The sequence below is a fragment of the Odontesthes bonariensis genome, chromosome 23 (assembly GCF_027942865.1).
Source record: "Odontesthes bonariensis isolate fOdoBon6 chromosome 23, fOdoBon6.hap1, whole genome shotgun sequence".
In the NCBI taxonomy this organism is placed as follows: Eukaryota; Metazoa; Chordata; class Actinopteri; order Atheriniformes; family Atherinopsidae; genus Odontesthes; species Odontesthes bonariensis.
The window spans coordinates 9,749,081-9,769,655 of NC_134528.1; the positions used below are offsets into that span (position 1 = coordinate 9,749,081).

Genomic DNA, 20,575 nt, shown 5'->3' on the forward strand with positions numbered 1-20,575 from the left:
ATTTTGTTGTTGTAATCATAGTGACACATTACGGGTGAGCATGTTTTTTTTGCTGGTTTTTGCCCTTTTTTAATTAAAAACCGATCCATTGTCCCTGCATCTCGCGCTGGCTGAAGGAGCTAGCGTGCACTGCGGTCAAATGTGACGGCTGCGTTGCCAGGTTTAACAGAGCCCCCTTTAGGAAACACCATTAAGCCTTAATTAATACTTAATAAAAATACTTAATACTGTGCAGTATTCGCTGTATGTTATTTGAAAACATTTATTGTTATTGTTACCATATTGTTATAAGCTACTATGCGTGTGTGAGCCACCAATTAAAGCTTGAAGAGTAGCGCAATGAGTATCTCTGGTGTAAGGTCTGCAGAAACAGGCGGAGTCCAGTTTGTTTACATCGGCCCGTGTTTCTGTGGCTCGGTAAAGCCACAGCGAGCAACTTTCTGTCGTCACCGCCTCCAATGTTTGTATCGATAAGATGCTGAACCCCAATTACTTATTACTGCTTTGATGTTGTTTGTGTGTATTACTGTGGCTTATAGTGTAAGTGGTTGGTAACTCAAACAGGACTAAGAATTGTCTGTTTCTTTCTTATGCATAGCATCGCTTTGTTTCTAATGCTTAAATGTTGAATTAAAATGCCTCAGCCACTTCTAATGATGATATAAAGAATATTACGTGAAACACTCAGGCAATCCTCCCTCTGTTTTTTTCTTGCGGTTAGTGTGTATAACCCAGGTCCAGCAGCTGGTCTCCTCTGTTGCCAGATGTTTGCACACTGTTGTTAAAGGATGCTTTTGTTTGTAGATGCGTCGCTGCCATCAATTTCAAGCGGAGCTAATATTTGTCTTGTCATAGTAAAATGTTTCACACGGCTTCCCAAGTGTCTGTGGAATTGGGCTTGTTTGTTGTAGTGAAACTCGAGCATAACAATTATCTGTGGGATCGATTTTTTACGGCTGTCAGGCTTTATTTGTGTTGTGGATGTGGTGGTATTTGGTCAGTAGTGCAAAAAAACGCAGACTAACAGCACCCTGGCCCTTTTTACAGGGCTGCAGAACATGGGCAGAGAAAATAAATAGCACCGCCTGTGCATGTAAACCAGCTCAATTACAAGCATAATCACATCAACAGTGGTTACAGCTGTAAGATGAGCCATGTGTGCAGTGTTAGAACTTGGAATGAGAAATTAATTTAGCTTTAACACGTGACTTCATACTGATTTAATGTGCAGTTTTCCTAACTTTGATAAAAATAAGAACGATTGTAACATATTTAGACTGTCCCTAGACATCTGTCTCAGTATTAGAGCTAGTTTTCTTGCTTTTTCCCTGCCCCCATGTTCCTTTCTCTTTTTCTCCACACATACTTCATGCAAATACAGTGTCAAGGGCATAGGGGCACAGTTATTTGCAGCTTGACCAACACTAAATTTTCAGTCTGACAAGCTGTGTTGCGTTGTGTTTTCCCTGTGTGCCGTGGCCTGCACATTAACCCGCCCCCTCGTGTCTCCTTGAACTGTCCAGCGGTGCAGGCTCTCATCAAAAAGGCCTTGTGTCCCCCGGACTTTGACTTGTTTAGTCTGTTCTCTGCCATGTCTCTGCTTTATTTCCCTCCCCCACATCTCTCTTTAGTCATCCTCTTGCTTTTTATGACTGCTCATATATGAACTCAGTCTCTAACGGGGACACAACAGGCGCCCTTGAAACGACAATGTGAACATACAGGCTTCCCCCACCCATCCACAGTCCGACCAGATCGACATACCAAGAATCTGAAGGACATTTACTGTAGTTTGTGAGTTTGAGGGCTCGGATATGCAAATCAGTGTATCTTTGAATAAATCATTTCCTTTCAAAATTGGCTTAGGAACTGAATATGTTTCGGGCTAAATCTCAAGCTTTATAATTTATTTAAATCTTTTTTTTTTAACCTGGTAAAAAGAGTGTAAATCATCGTCATCATAGCCATCGAAAGTCAAAGCAGGGCAGAAATGGTCAACCATAACATAAACCCAGTCATTTAGACTTTGATTTGATATATTCAGAGAAACCAGATAGATTGACATACAATGGATTTCTTGTTGTTTTGTTGCATTCAGAAAAAGTTATAAATCATACACGAGTTGCACGAGATAGCATTAGACGTATTAGGGCCACACAGCAGGTGCACCATCACATCATCAGCATAAAGTGGGACGTAATATTGGAGATTAATAGGAGTGGCTCGAGGGTGGACCCCTGCGGAACGCCTCTGGTTTAGCTGGGAAGCCTTTTACCCTAAATAGATCATAGGCATTGTCCCCCCATGCTCCCCGGGCGCTGTGATTGGCTGCCAACCGCTCCAGTGTATGGCATCTGTCTCTATGAGCGTGACCCTTTTCCTTTAAAAGGACCTGCTGATACAAGTACATACCTTAAGATTGTTGGGTTTGGTCAGTGACATTACAAATGTGATGTCACATGCTCATTAAATAGTTATTTACGATGTACTATTTGCCATGGGTGTGGCACAATGTATAATTTACTGGTTATAAACTTTCTGCTGTAAGCATTTAAAGTTTAGGTGTAATTAGTTGTGGTTGTTAACATCTTTTTCTTCCTGTTTAATTGTTATCTCCACCACGTTATTTTAGAACGTTTTTATGTACATTCATGACGCTTACGCCCCTACTTCAGGACTACAGTCATTACTGCACATAACTCCATAAGAGATGGCCGTGAAAAGTACAACACGTGCACTGATAGTTGATGAATTACTGCAGCTGTTTGATGCCATTTTGCCTTCTTTTTCTATTGGTTCGTGCTGCTATTGGGTCTTTTTTTCCCGAAGACAGGGGCTTTAAGGCTTAAATTGAAATGATTGCCTACTTTTTATTAGGGGGTTTGGTCCCAGTTAAATGCTTTGGGGTTACGGAGGTTGTGATGTGTGGGATTAGAAAATTAAACACCGCTAAGGAGCCCTGTTTTCATGTCTTATGAGAAAAGCTATTAGCATGAGTCGGCTTTACACTGTAACAAGCCGCTACAGATGGATTTTGAGCTCTTTCTCACAGAGGAGGACAGAGAAAGTCTTTGTCATTAATTACAGCCGGTCAGTTGGAGTCGATCACATTTTCTCTTTGACATCAGTGCTCGGTATATTTTCTGTGCCGACTGTAGCGTTGCTGCACCGAATGTTTGGTTATTTCATGACGGTGAAGCAGTTTCCCCTGTTCTGAAACCCCAAAAATAACAGCCATTCTCAACTGATTTTCATCCTTGCATCCAGACATTTTATTTCTGTTTGTGATGAGATGTAATGCATATGGTGAATTTACCAGGAAATTGATGAACATTGTGTAGTGAACCTCTGCCATCTTCAATCCAGCAGTGGATCAGCCTCCCCTGACTTCTCTCTCTCTGGCCTAAATAAGATGATGGTAAATTATAATTATCACATTGACTTTAACATCTCAGTTCAGTCCTGTGTCTACAGCAATGTTTTTTTGACAATTTATGAGCATCTCAAAGTACTTCTGGAGACAACAACTGAATCCAGTTGTGTTGAAATTGCATGTATGATTTGAATATCTATTTATTTAGCTCCTACTTTCCCACGCCAGCGTTTGAGCTCTTTATCATTTGCAGTTGGATGGCTTGCCATATGAGAGGATCTTCTCCCTGAGGGCAGAGCAGTGAGGCAGGATTTGATCTTTTCCATCCGCCATCACTCACAGCCCTGACAGGCCAATGAATTCCCCTCACCCTTCCCAGCTTGCAGTTCAAAGCTTTGCATTTGCCACTGGAGACGGGGCGTAGTGGTGAACTTGGGGCCCACTGACAGAATTTACCCTCAAGATGTTTTCAGTTGAGTGTGCTCTGAAGAAGGAAGACTTTTCCTGCTTCTGTTTTAGACCTCTGTAGACCCATATTGATGGTGCTTTCCCTCTATAGATACTTGGAGGAAGCACAAATCCTTCCAAACAACTCGCATCAAAGACACATCTCTGGGAATAAATGATTTCTTTTGATTGTATAACTGAAAAATCAAGAAGGCAAATAGTGTTTGAGTTCCTTTAACAGTCTCTGAATTAACATCCCATCATTTTCCTAAATTAGAGAGCCAGCAGTCACACTTTTAAATCTTAAGCTCTACTTACAGGGCAGGTTTTATGGTCCCCATTTGAAAGTGTAAGTATGTGGTGCCGATGTTGGAGGCAGGCGCAGTGAGATACGCATCAAACATTTAGTCACGGTGAGCACAAGACTTCTATTATGAAAGCGTCCCCTTTGGATTTTCTGGCATGATTTCAGGCTGGATAATTCTAAGCTATCAGATAGTTAAATGTCCATGTTAGGGAGCCACTTTAGGTATGGCACATTTAGCTCATGTGGCAGCTTGCAGTGCATCCTGGGAACGGCAAACTCATCCGCTGTTGACTTTACTGTATGATGCATCTACGTTCACCTCTTTGTATATGAACCTACATAACCCGTACGCCTCGTATTGTTTACTTGTGGGGCCTGTGGTGGCTTTGTTAACAGGAAGTTTCCGAGTTGCTCAGCAGCAAAGCTGTGAATGCATCTGCAACTTCTAAACCGTCAATATTAGCAATTATCTCAATTTCTTGGAAAGTTTGTTGCTCAGATCTTTCTTCTAAAGAAGCGTAGAGTTCATATCCCGACATGAATGGCATCAACCAGCTGGTTTGGATGGCTGAAATCACCCATCAACGCAAGCCAAGCAAAGTTTCACATGTACGATTTAGAGACGCACACAAGACAAGTTTTATACTCGCTGTACAACATCCAGCAGACTGCAACAGTTTACATTACAGTACATTACATTACATTATTTAGCACAGGCGTTAGCGTTAGCACAGCTATGTGGGGTTCAGTGTGTTGCCCGGAGTTACTTCAACATGCAGATGGAGGTACATAGTGATTAAACCGACTATCTTCAGGTGGTTAAGACTATCCCTCTACCTCTATGCTCTCCACCTATTTGACGGTGCGACGTGGAATCAGGATACTGAAACAGAAAAGACCTCTTCCTCCCATTGGTCCCTGATATGGCAAAGAAAAGTATGCCAGTTCAGTTTGGCATGACATTAAACTCCGTCAATGTGACAAGGACGGATGCTCTGATAGAACCGCAGCACATCTGCCTTACGGGGGGAATAAACCAATCAATACAATTCAGCACTATTTAACCACGTTAGAAAGAAAGAACTGCTGTGTGCTGCATTTCTGGGGCAGATTCAATCAGAAAAAAAGGAAAAAAAACAGAAACAGTAGCTCAGTGAGAGCGACTGATCAACTGTCAACCAATAGGGCTGATTAGTCAACCTACAGCTCAACGCCATAACGTTCGTCCCATCTTAAAGTCATTACTGAGGAACCAGCTGACAGTTTAGCCTCCAGAAATAGCAAACTGATTTTTTATTCGACAATAACAGCAACAACAAAGCAGACATTTGGCAGGTTCCCACTCAATAACCAAATGATTAATTTATCTGTAATGCAGTCAAGATGGAAGGCAGGAAAATGTCGCTTCGAAGCTTAAAAAGTTCCAGTTGGAAGCACCAGAGGTCTTAAGACTCCCCTTAAAGTTGTATTTCTGTTTAAAGTGATGATGTAAATGACTGGGTTCGCCACAAATCTGTTCACTTGAAAGACGTTGGACCTTAAATTTCTCATTTTCGGTCTCCCCTCTGGTGCTTTATCTTCCAGACGTCACGACCTCGGTTTAAAAACTCTATTTTTTTCCTGTTGTGGTGAAAGCTTTGTTGGTTAGCCACCCTGCAGCTACTCAGATGTGAGTGCTGGTTAACCACCTGTCAGATTCCCGCCACCTCAGCATGGGCACTGAAAGATTGGGTGTCTCATCATGGGATTCGTCGGTTTAGCTCCTCCAGGAGCGCATCACATGACGGCTTCTCCATTCACTTTCTTTAATGTTCACACTTACAGTGGGCCGCCTCCCTCTTTGTCTTTTCTTCTACCCACTCGGGCCTGGAGGGAAGGAGCCCCTCGGCTAATTAAAGACTTACCGGTGGAATCCCAGTGTGAAAAAAAGGAGCCATTCAAGTCGGCGTGCTGGTGAAAAGGCTTTGCTGGCAGCAGCGGTAGCATTGCTGGGTGTTAGCAGATTGAAGAGGCTTCACTTTGACACTCGTCCTCTCGTGAAGACACCCAAGCTCTTGACTCGGCGCCGCTTCGCCCTCATTGCCCTCGTCCCTCTGCTTGTGTTTTGCCGTCACTCATCTTCCGCCGCCGTGCATTGTGGGAGGATAGATTTGACCTGGCCGCTGTCACGCTCTGTCAGCGCAGGGGTATGATAGTTGACCTTCAGCCTCGACGCGTCGTCTTCATGGGGTTGATCTGGAGTCTGTGTGGCATCATGTCTGACCCATATTCTTTGAAAGCATCTGTGATTCGCACAGACTGCGAATCACTTGCAAACCCAGAGAAGAAAACCTTCACACAAACTCATTGAGTGACCCTCGGCCTCGTGTACAAGCAAGATTAGTCATCTTTAGAGACTCTTTCTTTCTCCAAACCTCCATCTATTGGATTATCCATCCATCCTTTCCTCTCCAGAGCACTTCTGCAGGGGAATTGATTCCTTAGGCGGGGGGGGATTCCCCTCATGTTGCATGTGCAGTGCAGCCCACACTTTGCCTTTCCTTCCCATAAACACACTTCAGCAGCGGGTTGTATGGACTAAATTCCTTCAGTGTGTAACACGTTTTCTGAATTAGCCCTTAAGATAATTGATTGTGAAAGTTTGCAGCTCCAACTGATCTCCCACAGAGGAAGAGAAGCCGTTTTACGTTGAAAAAGACACAGCTTTGGGGGTAAAATAGATGGAAAACTGCTTTCTTTTTTTGGAAGATTCTGTTTTAACAAGCTTCTCCACGTACTCACCTCCACACACACACACACATGCATTCATGGCATTTCCTGTCTGTAAGGACTGCAAAGACATTAACAGCTTCCTTCTTCCTTTACCTTCTGAAAGCGCTGTCAAATTCAGGCGATTCTTTCCTTCCTCTTTCTCACTTTCACAGATTTGCTCGTGTTTTCTCATGTTTAGTCATTCCCCCGGTTTGTCAGTGTGTGCCAAGCAGCTGTCTGTTGTAGCAAAGCTGCATAAAAAAGCTGTTTTTCTGTCCCTGAGATGTTCCCATTGAGACCCAAAACCCACACCGAGTTGTAGCAGGGATGCTGACGTACTTCAGATCTCCAATTGTTCTACCACTTTGATGGTTTGAAAGAGGCTTGTGTTACACGTTTACTATCAGCTGTTCATTTAGCACTTGCAATGGTAAATAGGAAATGTAGACGAGATGTGTATTAAAGGGCAGAAACCCCACCAAGCAGGGACTTCCCTGCTCTCCATCCTGTCGACTTTTTCGTCATCATCTCCTGTCATAAAGGCAATAAGAACGGTTTCCTGTTACCAATCTTTGTGCTAAGATGTGCCGAACACATCCAGTTCTTTACTTTGTCCATAAACATTCAGGAAGTCTTTCAGGGACACTCAGTGGGGTTAAAAGGCCCTGAAAGGATCAGATAATTGGCTAAATTACAATAGGAATGAGTTGAGTAAGGGTAATTCTCCTTGGATATATGGCGGTGAATGAATCGAATCATTGGCACAAAGCGTGTCATACCCCGGTATGATAGGTGGCGCTGTACCCATTCCAACTGTTGCTATTAGAGCCACTTCCTGTTGACCTCTTCACCACCAACAACAACAACAAACTCAGGCGTTGGAGAAAGATGGAGAGCGCAGAGCAAGATGAAGCTACGTCCCTCTACATTTGGTCTGTGATGAGCTGCTTGTTGCACAAACTCGATGCACAACGGAGCATTCTCCATCGCGTTGTTTGTTTCTTTCTGACGGCGACAACAACAGGAATATCGTCTCCTTTGACTTCCGGTTCACGACCCCGGGAAAAAATCTCGAACATGTACAGAACACAAAGTCTGATTCACCACGTGCTTCAGCATCTACAAGCAGGTTTAGTGTGACTTTCCACCGAGTTATCTCGGGGTCTTAATCGCGAGTAACTCGATTTGATCCAATTTCTTGTCAGACTAAGGTGTATACATGCACTTAATAACTCAATCTTATTGTAATTTAGCCAATAATCTGATCCTTTCAGAGCCATGTGACCCCACTGAGTGATATTTGGCAGATTTGGGCAGCTGACAGAGCAACGCAGTTTGTTATCTGAGACGACTGAGCTGTGAAGATCATCTTTGTTTCTTTTTAAATCGGTATTAAAGTATAGTTTAGGAACAAATAGTTTAGGAACAAATGAAGAAGAAGTGAGGGGAGATGTTGGATCTACGGTTGGGACCCTTCTCCTCCAGGGCTCGTTGTTTTCACTTGGCTCCAAACCCACATTCCTGCAGCAAAGCTCATGAAAACGAGGACGGCAAACAAATGGCGTTAATTCTCCGCTCATGTCACATTAAACTGTATCGGATTAACTGGAGATGTTAGAGATATTTTAAATCTGCTCGTGGAAAACACCTTTTTTTTAAATGCTGCTGTCAGAGTAAGAAGCTTATCACTCAATTGGTGTATTATTTCTGCAAGATGGTGTCAGTCAACAGCATTAAGAGGGCCTGGGAAACAAGAATCAGTTTATTGTTATTATTCCTAATGGAATTATATGCATTAAGCTCTTTCTTGTAAAATTTAGTGAGTAATACCGTTTTACACCCACCGAAACAATTAATTCCCATTGCCAACAGTAGTGGGTTTATCTTCAGTGTTTGAGGGTAAAACCAGGGGGCAATCGTGTGACTGCAGCAACATGGAGGGATGGCATTGCACCGTTAACAGTTAACCGTTTTTCGCTGCTTTTGGCTGGATTGCGGACGTCGGCCCCACACGGCAGGACGGAGAATGAGTTGGCCGCTTTTCTAAACATGTAAAACTTTGTGAACCCTGCAGCTGCATGTGTAAAACATGTATGCGTCAGTATTGCGAACTGAATGTCACCAGGGGAGGACTGTGTAAAAAAAAAAAAAAAAAAAAAAAAAAAAGCAGTGGTCAGACCTTAAATGATGGAAAACAAAATGGAAATGGGGATTTTTTTTATTTAGCAATTTTAGCTAAGGAGAATGGGAATGATTATAGAAATAAAACAAAATGATTCCAGCCAGCTCAAAGCTTTTTATTATGGAGCGACAATGAAAGGCATAATGAAGGGGGGTGATGCTTCAAACTCATTCCTCAGCAGCAGAAGCGTTGGATTGATGGGAGGCTTCCAGTGCTTGCATTAAAACCCGTAATGTTGGCTGGAGGAGGATGTTTCTGCATCCATTACAGCATGACTGTGACACAGCACCATAGATAAATGTTTGCCTTTCATCTCGGCCTTTGAGGTAAACAGACCGAGGCTCCTGAGGCCAGAGTTAAAAAGGAAGAGAGAGAAGTTTGGGGGGGAGAGATGGAAAGAAAAAGGAGTGAATAATGGGGTAAAAGAGGGAAAGGAGAGAAAGACGGGAAGCAGAGCAGCATAAGGTGGTCATGAGGAGAAGGAAGAAGACCAAAAGGACTTTTAGAAGAAGGGAAAGAGGACGAGGGATGACAGCAGAGGGGATTTCAGGGGGCAGGGAGCTGTTACTGTTGTGCTCTATGGTCTCGTTTGTTTTCAACATGCTTTATCCCTCCTTCCCTCCTTCCTCCTCCCTCCATCTTAGCTTTTCAACAACCTGAACAATCCTCTTTCTATTTCTTCCAGAACTGAGACAAGGAGGACTGCACAACGCCGGAGGCTGGGGGAAATCATTACCACACAGCAACACATACAGTACGAGCGGTTGGTCTTCTCTTGTGCTTACAGTCATAAATGTATGTTAATCATGTGTGTGGACACAATGGAGCCTCAATGAGCTGCTGGCTGTGCTGTGCTGTTTGCGGAGCTGTTCATGACCTAATTGTGCCACAGTGATCTGTTACATGGGCTCCCATGCCCACATGCTCCGCTCACCCCTCTGATGAGTCGCCTCCCTGATTACCAGGAAGGGATTTCCACAGAGGAAGGGCAGGCATGTTCCTCTCACTTTCCAAAATGGTATTGTTTCAGTTTGATTTACCTCCAGCGTTGTGAAAACAATGCGTCATTGTGAGAGGTTTCCTTCACCTACACCGTTTGTTCCATTTTCGGCCACGGCGGGCAGCTGTGGAAGCCCACGTAGCTCTACCTGCTCAGCAACAAGCAGAAAAAATCAAAGTCTTACCAAGTATATTTGTCTCATTTCTAATCAAAATATCTCATTACACTTAATATGACACAACTGCCTAATAAGTACTATTTCAGCCAGATATAGGGACTTGTTTTAATACAATACATCTTGAATATCTTGTTAAGTGAAAAAGTCTTGAAAACAAATTGTTTTGAGTCGGATTTCATATGAAACAAGCTTTTTTTTTTTTACATTTGAAGAGGTTTTTAAGCTAATTTCAAGATCACTTTTATCTCAAAAGTCCCAAATATCACATCTTATTTCAAGAAATCTTGACTAGTTCCATTGGCAGATTTTTTTTTGCTTATTTCAAGCAAAAACGTCTTGTACTTGTTGGTTTTTCTTACTTATTTTTGGAGGGGCATTTTTTTCAGTGATCTTACTGGGGATAGCCTTTCCCTATCGAAAGTCTTCTTTCAGATCATCATTGTTTTGCTCAAAAACAGTTGGTGTCGAAATAAAAACGTGTTGATGCAGCTCTGACTGATCCGCTTCTGTGCGTGAAACATTAACAAGATGTCAGATGTTTGTGATAATTGTGTTTTTAGCAACTACTGTAGGTCCAAAGCCTTGAGACACAGTGAGGCTCTGCAACGGCTAAAGGCTCTAGCATTGGTTGCCGCATTGTCTAGCGCGAGCGGTGTTGATGACGTCACGATTTCGTGCCGGCTATATATGGTGGCGCAAGTCGATGTGCCAGTAGTTGCAATCTTCTCCGTCACAGAGGTGTCGCTGCTACGTGAAGGTTACCGCTAACTACTCTAAGACGAAAGTGGATAAGAAAACAATGAAGAGCAGGAACACTGTCACCAATGATGCTGCTGCACTATCTGGGAGATGAAATTCTTAGAACAGTGTATTGTGTTGCCTTTTCTTTGTTTGTTTGTTTGTTAGTTAGTGTGCTCATAGTGAGATTTGTGGGAGGGTGTAATAAAGTACCTAATCAGGCTTTTCCAGCCAAATATTTGTTTCTCTTTATATTCTTTTATGTATTTTTAATGCTTCTTCCACTCCCCGCTGCAATGCTTTTATTTTATGTTTGTTTTGTACATGAAATGTGCTGTACAAATAAATTTGATTTGATTTGCATAGTGGAGCAGCTGATCGCTGTAAATTCTTCCTGTTAGAATATTCAGGCGGCTGTAGAAACTGCTGATTTGACCACTCCCGGGTGGTGATTTATTTACCCACCTAGGCGAACAGAGCTGTGGTTTCTGTCTGTGTCTCAGCAACATGACAGAACTGAATAAGAATGTGCATGTGGGGCAGCTAAGTTGTCTTTTACTGTGCGTGAAATTCTGCTGCGCCTGAGGGAGCTACATGCTGTCCTGCATATCAGAAATACTCCACATCTTTTTCTTCTTCCAAGCTGAAGCAACGGACTTGTGTTTGACGGGGGTTGGCTCACCTTCTAATGACATGAGTGGTTGTGAGTAAGACGTTTTTTTTGTTGTTGTTTTTTTTCATCTCCTCTTTGCACAGCTGGAGTGAAAGGGGGAAGCACACAGCCGTGGTTTAATCCAGCTCTTAAATCCCTGCAGCTTTAGGCTTGCATGGGAGGCAGATAATGTGTGGCAGCAGACAGAATGAACCGGCAGACTTGTTTTGGACAGATGTTTGTGGAGAAAGGCTTTGCTGAAAGGGAGCTAAAGCGGACCGTCACTCACAGGTCGGGTTGTTACTTCTGACTTGAGAGGAAGTGCTGCTGCTGTGGCCAGAAGTGGTAGATCACAGTGGAATATTCCTCACGTTCAAGTTGTTTTTAGCTCTTTGAGCATCTCCGGTGATGAGAGCAGCATGTGCACGTCAGCTCGGGTTTTCTCACCTGCAACACGGCGAAGAGCTTGTAAAGATGTCACGAGTACACTTGTAAATATTTGCCTGTATTGTAATTGGTCACGGTTCAGTCATAAATAGTTGACATCCAGGCTGTTAACCTTTGATCCCTGTGAATTCGGAGAGGTCAGTGTCCTGGTTTCAAGCGGGGCTAAAGTTGTTCAGGTTCAGTTTTCAGCACACTCTCTCTTTCAGTTCAAAGGTTTGACGCGTCATAAAGAAAAATCCCGTGGTCCTTACCAGAGTTTCACTGGGTTAAACACAACCAGGACATATTACACTGTGTCGTTATTTATTGAACAAAAACTAAAGCAAAATGCAGAAGCAGTGAGTGAAAAACGTCCCAGCAAGGTCACCCCAAGGTCAGAAACCCAGGAGCTACATCTCAGACTCTGCAGGCCTCAGTCAGCATGTTAAAGGTTAAAGTTCATGACAGCACAGTTAGAAACAGACTGAACAAGTATGGCTTGTGTGGAAGGGCTGCAGGAGAAAGCCTCTTCTCTCTAAAAAGAACATGGCAGCACAGCTTAGGTTTGCAAAGCTGCATCTGAACAAACCACAAGACTTCTGGAACAATGTCCTTTGGACAGATCAGACCAAAGTGGAGATGTTTGCTCATAATGCACAGCAGCACGTTTGGAGGAAACCAAACACAGCATATCAGCACAAACACCTCACACCAGCTGTCAAGCACGGTGGTGGAGGGCTGATGATCTGGGCTGGTTCTGCAGCCACAGGACCTGGGCACCTCGCAGCCACTGAGTCCACCATGAACTCCTCTGGATACCAAAGTGTTCTAGAGTCAGATTGTAGCACATTTAATGCACAAAACAATTCAAAGTGCTTCACATAAAATAAAAGCATTGCAGCAGGGAGTGGAAGAAGCATTAAAAATACATAAAAGAATATAAAGAGAAACAAATAAAATCATTTAAATTAATTTAAAAACAAGCAACAGTCCAGATCAATTAAAAGATATCGTGCAGATTTCATGCATAGACACATGAGAAAAGAAATGTTTTTAACCTGGATTTAAAAATGTCTCCATTTGGTGAAAACCATGTGAGAGACTGATGATGTTACACATAAAACCATTACTTCAACGTATTACATGATGTGTTGCCTGTCTGAGGTTGTATTTTCAGATGGTTTTGGAGGTTTTTTTTGGACAGACGGTCCACTGAGATTTCAGGTCGGTTTTTTTAGTTATGTTGCTTAAAACAAACCAGCGATGAAGTAAACGATGCGTAAACGATCGAAGTGCTAATTACAGGTTGCATACAGTGCAGGCACGCTCATTTAAGCCGCAGAGTATTTTGTAACTGCAAGGGAAGATGCAACCCGACCCTTCCTGTCAGGAAGGAGAGCATCTTCAGTGTCATCCAGTAAAGGGAGAAGCCTGTGTGACCGACGGTGCTTCTAAAAGCTTCCAGAGCTCGTCGCTAGCTGCAGCAGTATGGAAGTCTTTCTGTGCCATCAGAGTTTGAATACGAATTTCTAATATTGAATTTTTACAGCATCAAAATCAGACTTTGGATTTGAAAAACCAACAGTGTAAAAAAAATCAATTTCTAAAAACAAAAATCAATGGAGATAAATTCAACTTCAAAAAATTCAGTGGAAAAAAATTCAATGTGGAAAAAATTCAATGAGGAAAAAATTCAATGGAGATCTGTCCAATGGAGCGTAACTTGATTGGCTGCCGTTGGATGAATTGAGACAGGGATCGATTGCTTCTCCCTGTTTACTCGGATGTTGAGTCTGGTTCTTTTTCCATTGAATTTTTAGATGTTGCATTTTTTTACACTGATTTTTGTTTTTAGAAATAGATTTTTTTTTTTGCACTGTTGGTTTTTCAAATCGAAAGTCTGATTTTGATCCTGTAAAATTCAATATTAGAAATTCGTATTCAAACTCTGATGGCACAGAAAAACTTCCATACAGCAGTGACCTTTCAAGGCACCTTCAAAAGGGTCCTTTCCACCACAGCGGCCCCCGTTGGTCGGGAGAAGGCCAGAACGTGAGGTCTGGTAGGAAAGTCGTTGGAGGTAACGGAAAAAAAGGCAAACGGGACATTTTAGAAGGTGTGTTTAGCCCTGGGAAATCTGAGAGCCGGAGTCGGTGTGGCGCTGACGTTCGCTCACACGTTAAGGGTCCGAGGGTTGAAGTGCACACATGTGCATGAGCAGTTTGGTACTGTATGTACGTACATGTGGACAAGTGTGTCCATGTGAATGTGTGTCATGTTAGCGTTTGTGTGCCTTTAAGTGGGAAGCAGGCGGGGGTGTTGGGAGCAGTGGGACGAGGGGGTGGGATCAGTGTCCCGGCGCTCTGCTACAGGCAGGCATTCTTAGCACCTCATAAATCTCACCTGCAGCTCCAGGACCGCTGCTGACATGGCTGCGGCAGCACATACTCAGCCACGTGCACGCACGCACAAAACCGTGCACGCAGCCCGAGCGCTGTTCACGTCAGCGGCAGGAGTGGAATTGGAAAAACAACATGATGTATAATGTGTCAGCGTTGGAACAGAGGAGCTCTCATTGGAAATCATTTTGTGTTTGAACAAAACGAAGCAGGAACATCTGGCTTTGTGATGTCCGAGCGTCACTTAGCGAAGCTTCTCTGAGCTCCTCAGTCGCATTGATTCGCATTTTTATTCCCTGGCTTTTAACCCAGCATGAGACTCTGTTTCTGTTATTGTTTTTATTGTTTTGATATTGTTATTGTTTATTATTGTTTTTACATTGTTCTTATGTTTTATGCCTTAGGGTTAGGGTTTTATATATATATATATATATATATGTGTGTATGTATATATATATATATGTGTGAATGTATATATATAATATTTCGTGTTGTTACTCATGTACACACTGGAAAAAATCAAAGTCTTACCAAGTATATTTGTCTCATTTCTCGTCAAAATATCTCATTACACTTAATATAAGACACAACTGCCTAACAAGTACTATTTCAGCCAGATATAGGGACTTGTTTGAAGACAATACATCTTGAATATCTTGTTAAATGAAAAAGTCTTGAAAACAAATTGTTTTGAGTCGGATTTCATATGAAACAAGCTTTTTTTGACATTTGAAGAGGTTTTTAAGCTAATTTCTCAAACGTCCTAAATATCACATCTTATTTCAAGAAATCTTGACAAGCCGATTTTCGCTAGTTCCATTGGCAGATTTTTTGCTTATTTCAAGCAAAAACGTCTTTTATTTGTTGTTTTTCTTACTTATTTTTGGAGGGGCATTTTTTCCAGTGCAGCACTTTGTTTCAGCCACGGCTGTTTTAAAGGACTTTATAAAAAAAGTTGAGTTGAGGGGGGAAAAAAAGCTCAGTCACATGTCTTACACCTGTTTTTATTAGCTGAAGTAGAAAGGAGCACGCAGGGACACGCTATGCCGTTATCAAGCAAGAATTCTGGTCAGTTACAAGCCAGTTCTCAGTTTATGATCATATCTATCAGTTATGACGACATTTTTTCAGAAGATTCCAGATAAGAGAGGCTTAAAGAAGTCAAGAGTTCAGCCAAATGATCTGAAAGGCTGTGCTGAATTATATTTATGAGCTACATGGAGACTTGTTTAAACACGTCTTTTTCTTCTAAACTGCCCGTCTGACGTCAGTTATCTCTAAAATGTTCTATTTCTTTTCTTGTTTTTATATATTGGTATTGAAAGTTAAGCCAACATCTGTACAATGAGCCGATGATAACAGATCAGTCGGATGACATAATCCCAACAACCGCCTCATTGTGTCCACAGAAAGCGTCGTAATGCTCAGAGTGATCACATTTCACTGGTTATCTCTGCAGTTTCCAGGTTATAGTCGGGGACTTTCGGCTTGTTTTGCAGTACATCCGCTTACAGTATTGGTTAAAAGGGGTCATGGTTCTTCTCTGGGGGGGAGCTTGTTTGTGATGGGGCAGTTGCTTCTACTGGCTGGCTAACAATGCCATGGCATCAAAAGGCTGGATTTAACCTCCAGTTGGACCCTTTCAAGGTGGCCTGCAGAATTAGTTGGTGTGAAAACACGTGCACATCATCCAGATGTTGTTCAACACGCAGCTCTGATGAAAGCAGAAAAACAGCATCGCTCTTCTCAGTCAGGCTCATAGACTTTGGCTTCAGTTTCCATGCACAACAAGGCAGAAGTGAGCTGATTGGATTGTTTGAGGAGTAAAAACAGTACTTTGTCCTCCAATATGATCACTTTTAGGCCAACTAGTGCAGATTTAGATTGTTTGATTTCATCATATCGTATTATAGAAACAAAATTAGCCCCCATGGCTGCATCAGAGCATGTAGATCAACTCTAATGAATTAATGATTATGTACAGTCCAATGACGTCATGTTTATTTTTGGAGCCCAGCTTTTATTTACAAAGAAGGAATTTAACGTGCAATCCAAACTTTAACACTGTTTGGCTACCTTTACCTAAATAAGGGATAGAAATACATATGTAAACACACACCATTGTGATGGGATATAATGACCACCTGGCTAATTTGGCTTCGGTGCTCCTCAGAAAACCAAAAGAGCTCTGACCAGTCAGGACCTGAGGGTGTCCTCCAGTATCCGGTACCAGGAAGTTAGCGGTTATATCAACATATAATGGCTGTGTTCGAAACTGCAAACTACATGCTACATACTTCCATACTTCCATACTGCATACTGATCGATCAGACAGTATGCAGAGCGTTTACCCACAATGCATTTCACTCCTGCCCGAGCCGAAATCAGCCGGCCTGAAGCTGATTTCCCTTAAGCTCTAAACTCTGTAAACTTTGGCAACATTTGAAACATTTTCAGGCGAGAAAGTAGTCGTTTAGATCCCCAACGTGTTGAAAATCTGACAAAATACCGGCTATTTACAATTTTGTTCCCACGAATTCGGCGCTACTAAAGCTAGCCGTAGTGAGCAACGCACTTCGTGTTATTTTCACCAAAATAAAATACCCATTGCCTTTTATCACAGGGAAAGCCATTACGATACAATTGGTGCTTTTGTTTTGAAAACAGGAAGTGAACCTACCCTCGTTGTAGCTAGCTTGAAACTGCCGTTTTGACAGGAAATGACGATCGGCAACGTCACGTTACGTTGCATCTTGGGTAGTTTCAGTATGAGTAGTAATCTCATGATGCATGCCCAACATTTCGGAGAATCTAGTATGCATCCGGGAACTTCTCGCTTACTCAAACTCTCATACTAACTCAAAAAGTTAGTATGAGTAGTAGGAGTAGTAGGAGAAGTAAGCGGTTTCGAACACAGTCTATGTGTTTTGTTGTGTAAAACAGATCAAATCTGCCTTTTAAAAACCTGCTTCTTCCTCAGTCTTTTGTTCTAAACTCTATACGATCCCAGTTCCTGTTTTAAATGATTGAAAAACACTCCTAGGCCCATGTGTGTCCCAATAACTAATTTCCACAGTATGATATGTCTGTGACTGCAGCCTTTGGGCTGAGCTTTACATCTACTACCCCCCCCCCCTCCCAATGGGGGGGAAATAATGACATTACCATCTGTTAAAAGGTTACATGTACCATCGCTGACAAATGGCTCAAATAGCTCCCTTTAATGTACGGAGGATAACACTCAGAAGATGGCCGTTTCTGGCATGTGACGGAATGCAACGTGACTGTAATGATTTCAGATCCATTGTGCATTTATTCCCGTCGGTTATGTGCCGGCTCACTTTATCTGTGGAGCTGTAGGAGTTGCCGGTAAGAGAGAAGAAGCTGCCAGCTGTCCTGATCATGAGCATGCACACAGTGAGAAACATCAGAGCTGCAAGAAGCCCACATTTCATGTATCATGTTCATATTCATGGATAGGAAGCGGCCGCCCTGACTGTATGGCTGTGTGAGACCTGCAGGAGACCACAGCTGTGCTGGATCGGTCTGCACTGCCTGCTTGGGCCACTTCCTGCAGCAAAATGGCCATTTAAAATAACGCAGAGCTGGATTCCAATTGCAGAAAGATTCCTTTTATGCTCGAGCTAAAGGAGGCAGCAGGTTAGCCAGACATTTTGACATCCTTATTAGGGCTGGGCGAGTTAACTCGTTAATTATTTATCGCAAATTAATTCAATCGCGCATTTGAGAAAAAAAATTTAATTATTTTTTGAGGGCTTTTTTTTTACTTTAATGGATAGTAAAGTTCAGAGAGACAGGAAGCAGGGGGCAGAGAGAGGGGGAACGACACGTCCGATGCAGGACTCGAACCGGGGCCAGCTGCAGCAAGGACTATAGCCTCTGTACATTGGGCGCCTGCTCAACCCAGTACACCACAGACCACCCCTGTTTTATTATTTATTTTACTATTGTAAAACTCTGCTGCTCACAGGATTTTATTTTGTAAAAGTCTGTTGCTGTCTGCTGCGGAACCGGAAAAGAAAGTAATCGGCGGATCCACCAAACATGGAGAAGGGTACAGAACTTTTACTCGGCCATTTTCATTTTAAAGTTCTTCCAGACGGCGGAGTCGACAGAACCAAAGTCATCTATAAACACTGCCAAGTTGAATTGTCTTATCACCGTAGTAGTTCCAGTCTAAAATATCACTTAAAGGCAAAACACACAACTGATAGCAGCAAGTCATTCAAGGAAACAGACAGTGGAGCGAGGCTTCTACATAAAAACTACAGAAAGATGCTGATGTTAAAAGTGTGTTTGCACAACAAATGTTATGGCACTTTCATTCATATGGCAGCACATTTAAAATAAAGCTAAATGCTAAAAGCTATACACTACTTTTGAATTCATTTTTGGATGAAAATGCGATTAATCGTGATTAATCAGGGAAATCATGTGATTAATTAGATTAAAAACTTTAATCGTTGCCCAGCCCTAATCCTTATGAGTTTCTCTGCCGTCGCAAAGCAGCGACGTCTGGATCGAGTTTTGAGCACAGAGAGAAGCAATCTTTCTCTCTGGCACCTTTCCGTTCCCTCTTTTTAATCTGAGACGATTGACGAGGCCCATATTTTCCCCACATACGTGCACACATGGCTCGATCTGACTTAATGACCTACGATAGCTGGTTTCTGTGGAATTTGTTTTTGGAAAAGCACGACAGGTAAACTCCCCTTTACCCCAACCAGCGAACAGAAAAGCTTTTTATTCACCCGAAGGCTCGACTTTCCTGGCTGCGCGTTGCCAGTATTTTAACAGGTGACTATAGAGGTTTGCTTTGTGTTTGCATAGTGACCCGCAGGTTGCTGCAGAGCAGTGTCACGTCCTTGCAGAGCGGGGCTCGCTGTCCCTCCTCTGCACACAGACTCAGCAGCACACAGTGTTTCTGCCACTCGTTTTCACATCGCCGTGCAGAACGCACACAGGACTGTGAAGGCTTGCATGGTCATGGCAGGTAAAAGTCACCCGCCTATCTCAGACAAACAGGTTTACTCGTTTTCTTTGCTTTCTCTACGCCTTCTCCGTTTTTACTTTCTCCAGTTTCTCCAGTTTCTCCGCCTCTTTGCAGCTTTTTAAGGCTCTTTGAGGCAAATTTGTTTTCATTTCCAGATGAATGCAATCGCGATGACTTCAAAAGTTACTGCACTTCAGTTTCAGCGGGCTGCGAGCCAAAGGGATGCTGGGAGCCATTTAATCGCCTCGTCACCAAGAAAATAAAGAAAAACTCAAAATGCTTTTGACTAAAACTGATGTTTTACATTAAGTGTGATTCAAGATTAATAGAAAAAAAAAAGCCAAAAATGTGAATAAAAAGACAGTCCAATGTGGAATGCATGTGAACAAAGCCAAGCAGGGTGGCTGACTGCTCTCAACCCTCAGGCCTGTAATAACCGCCCACACAGAGGATGGTGGCTTCATCATGCTTCATCTATTGGCTGGTGTCTGTCGGGGTATTATCAGCTGAGCTAACCGGCCGTCTGTTGCCCGCCTGTCCGCAGCTCGCTGATCAATGGCTCCCCGCCGCTCCGGCCTATTTGCTTGTGGGTCAGGGGAGACGTTTCCTGGCGAGCGAAGGCTGGGGACGGGGGGACAGCGCGTTCTGTGTGGCCAGCCTGCACGCTTGCAGTGACCGAAGCCAGTGTTTTTTTTCCCTGCACTCTGGCAGGGCTCGGCTAAACGGGAGATCGAATGCATTAGCACGGAACGCACACAGTCCGAGCCCACAGCTGACCGCCGCCGCTGCTGATGTTTGGAGTGAACGTGCTTATTTGCAGCTGTTCCACTCAAATGAGGCCCTGTCATCTGGTGGTTGGAGTCCAGACTCATTCATCTTTGTCACAGCATTTTGAGTTGTATTTGGGGATGTCAGCTTTCCCAGCCACACCCCTACTTTTAGATGCTTTTTTTGGTGGTGGTGGGGGTCTTTTTGGCCTCTTTTTCCAGACCCTTAGCATTGATGAGCTGTTATTTTGTAGTAGGCACTAGCTGCAAAGCTGCTGTTTTACTTCAGAAAGGGGTTATTAAAATGAAAATCCAAGTCTGTCGGCCTGCTTTTCCAACTT

General features: G+C 43.0%; 1 protein-coding gene across 4 annotated transcripts in view; it reads left to right on the forward strand.

The window, feature by feature from the left end:
- LOC142374372 (thyroid hormone receptor alpha-B) overlaps nucleotides 1-20,575 on the forward strand; it is a 170,104-nt gene that overhangs the window by 57,733 nt on the left and 91,796 nt on the right. For 3 of the 4 annotated variants that reach the window (XM_075458019.1, XM_075458020.1, XM_075458021.1), the window contains exon 3: nucleotides 9,746-9,814. The gene's annotated coding sequence lies outside the window, so the exon portion shown is untranslated. Of the gene's footprint in view, nucleotides 1-9,745; nucleotides 9,824-20,575 lie in introns of all 4 variants that reach the window. The other variant, XM_075458022.1, reaches the window with a different exon arrangement.